Here is a 3,002-nt window from a genome sequence, read left to right as displayed (position 1 = left end):
TGCTGATGTGGTCCAGAGGAAAGCAGTGCAGTACATCTGGCACCAACTTGGCTGCAAGAGCTGCTGGAAGAGTTGACTGGTAGCCAGGTCAAACTGCCTAACGGGGCTCCGCTCCATGTTTTCTGTCAGGGTTTACTTCCTTAGCCTTCCACTATCCCTAGCACTCACAAGGCAGTGAGACTATTTACCCATAGTTGGGGCCCTTGACAGGTACTGTCACTCCGGGCAAAGCGAGCCTGGGAGTAGTGATAGCTAAGGGGTCACTCCACTCTCCCCACAGCCAGACCATGGCCCTATCACCGGTTGCAGTTTAACGTCATACCCAGGACATACATATATATATATATATATATATATATATATATATATATATATATATATAGAGAGAGAGAGAGAGAGAGAGAGAGAGAGAGAGAGAGACTTTATTCCAAAGATACCATTTACTGAAATAGCTGACATGAATTAGCGAACTAATACTGATCGGATATAGCAACGATAGCAGCCAAGGAATAGTTCAATATAACTGGAGATACAATATGTACAAATAAAAATCAGTAGTGTATATGATGATAACTAAGGCACTAATGGTGATCAGAAGTAATAAGCTATATCCAAGTTTGCAGTGTAGGGGTGAGTGGATGTTAAAAATGTGATAGGGAATCCACATGTTTGTGGGTGGGTGTGGGTGTGAGAGTGTGTGTGTGTGTGTGTGTGTGTGTGTGTGTGTGTGTGTGTGTGTGTAATGCGAATGGAATGCAGCTGTGCCCAAAAGGTGGATGGTCAGCCCAGAAAGGGCGTGCGAAATTGAACAAAGGAATCTGTAGTTAAAACTAGTCTTGGCTCGGCCTTAAACCCAAATTCTACTCAAATCCCAATGTTGAGGAGTGAAGTACGATGGAGGGAGTTAAAAAGAGAGAGAATGCATGCACAAAATAACTAAATACAGATCGTAAATAAAGTAAATCAAACAACACGTGGTCTAAGACTGACTTTCATGTGAATCAAAATGTGTACATTTAAATCATAAATGAATTCAAATAAAGAACACTATTAACTCACTGCAAGTAAAAACTAACACATTTTGCCCAGATGCTAGCCTCACTTGGGTGATCGCTCTTGTTAGCGATTGAAGTGTGCCTTCTCCGAAGATAGTGCGGAATGCAGATCCAGGATGAAGACGGTTTTATTCCTTACAGCTTGTCAGCTGAAGATCCTCGATGTCCTGTTGGCTGTCCGATAATCTAGAAGGAATCTTGTTTATAATTCATCGATATTGAAAAAGGGAAAAGGAATCCGGTTGCCTTTTCTCTTTGAAACACTGCGTGGGCTGCAGTAACTAACCAGTTCAATTATCATTACAACTCTGCGAAGGTCAAATACATTGAACTTTGGCTAAAGTCTGGTATCAATAGCTGGTTCTTCGTTCTCTGTCCTTCTGTAGCGCCAATGCATGGCTTCTCTTTCACGTGTGGAATCCACCACCAGAGAGGAAATCCACCGCCAGAGAGACAGAATTTCGGTGCCGCCACTGGTTTAAAGCAGTCATGATGTCACTGTATTTGGTATCTGGTATTGTCTCTGTCCAATACCCTTACAGGGATTCAGAAGAATGGGCAGAGATAGAACATGGCATCGAGTACAGAGATTGATGTTTTCAAACTGTACTGTGAAAGGGTTACTATGGTTATGGGCATGGTAGCTGCCCCTACATCAGATGTTGGAAGAACAGCTGGATGCACTGGCACCCATTTGGCCTGGTGTAATGAAAACCCGGATGCTTACCATTTCCCTCTGTACAGGTTTGAGCCCACGGTGTTAAAAAATAGCTGTAACGCTGAACACCGGCTGCTGTGGTCAGATTCAGAGTACAGCCCTTGTGCTTTGTTGGATTTAACAAACAGCTAGGCCCAGGGCCTTAGATGGGGTAAGAGAGAGCTAAGGTGAGTAGGCCAGGAGTGAATCCTAGAATCTTCTGCACTGTCATCAGACTTCTTGTCCCATCATGACACCAAAAGGACTCATGAAAGCAAGAGCATATAGAATGAAGATTTCATTCAAGGTCATGTGACTTGCAACTCAAGTGACACAACAAAGACACATTCCCATACCAGGAGTTGAACCCAGGCCACCTGGGTGAAAACCAGGAATCCTGACCACTAGACCATATGGGACAGCCTTGAGGTGAAAAGGCCACCTTTGAAGTGCTTAGGCCATTGGTGAGAACTCAGGCATTTTCCAGAAAAGAAGCTGTTATTTTTTATTTTATTTAGTCAGGCTGGACAAGATTACAAAACCATCTCTAAATAGTTTGGACTCCATCAATCCACAGTCAGACAGACTGTGTACAAATGGAGGAAATTCAAGACCATTGTTACTATCCCCAGGAGTGGTCAAACAACAAAGATCATTCCAAGAGCAAGGTGTGTAATAGTCGGCGAGGTCACAAAGGACCCCAGGGTAACTGCTAAGCAACTGAAGGCCTCTCTCACATTGGCTAATGTTCATGAGTCCACCATCAGGAGAACACTGAACAACAATGGTGTGCATGGCAGGGTTGCAAGGAGAAAGCCACTGCTCTCCAAAAAGAATATTGCTGCTCATCTGCAGTTTGCTAAAGATCACGTGGACAAGCCAGAAGGCTCTTGGAAAAATGTTCCATGGACGGATGAGACCAAAAAAGAACTTTTTGGTTTAAATGAAAAACATTATGTTTGGAGAAAGGAAAACACTGCATTCCAGACTAATAACCTTATCCCATCTGTGAAACATGGTGGTGGTAGTATCATGGTTTGGGCCTGGTTTGCCGCATCTTGGCCAGGACAGCTTGCCATCATTGATGGAACAATGAATTCTGAATTATACCAGCAATTTCTAAAGGAAAATGTCAGGACATCTGTCCATGAACTGAATCTCAAGAGAAGGTGGGTCATGCAGCAAGACAACGACCCTAAGCACACAAGTCGTTCTACCAAAGAATGGTTAAAGAAGAATAAAGTTAATGT

At 43.3% G+C, this 3,002-nt stretch overlaps 1 non-coding gene across 1 annotated transcript; it reads right to left on the bottom strand.

Annotated features, from left to right (window-relative positions):
* Positions 1 to 2,099: 2,099 nt before the first annotated feature.
* trnae-uuc (transfer RNA glutamic acid (anticodon UUC)) lies at positions 2,100 to 2,171 on the bottom strand. Its single transcript has one exon. It is a non-coding gene; the product is annotated as a tRNA-Glu (tRNA).
* Positions 2,172 to 3,002: the final 831 nt, after the last annotated feature.

This window comes from Neoarius graeffei, chromosome 1 (genome assembly GCF_027579695.1).
Source record: "Neoarius graeffei isolate fNeoGra1 chromosome 1, fNeoGra1.pri, whole genome shotgun sequence".
In the NCBI taxonomy this organism is placed as follows: domain Eukaryota; kingdom Metazoa; phylum Chordata; class Actinopteri; order Siluriformes; family Ariidae; genus Neoarius; species Neoarius graeffei.
The sequence above is the reverse complement of the archived record's forward strand: the minus strand, read 5'-3'. Positions and strand labels throughout refer to the sequence as shown.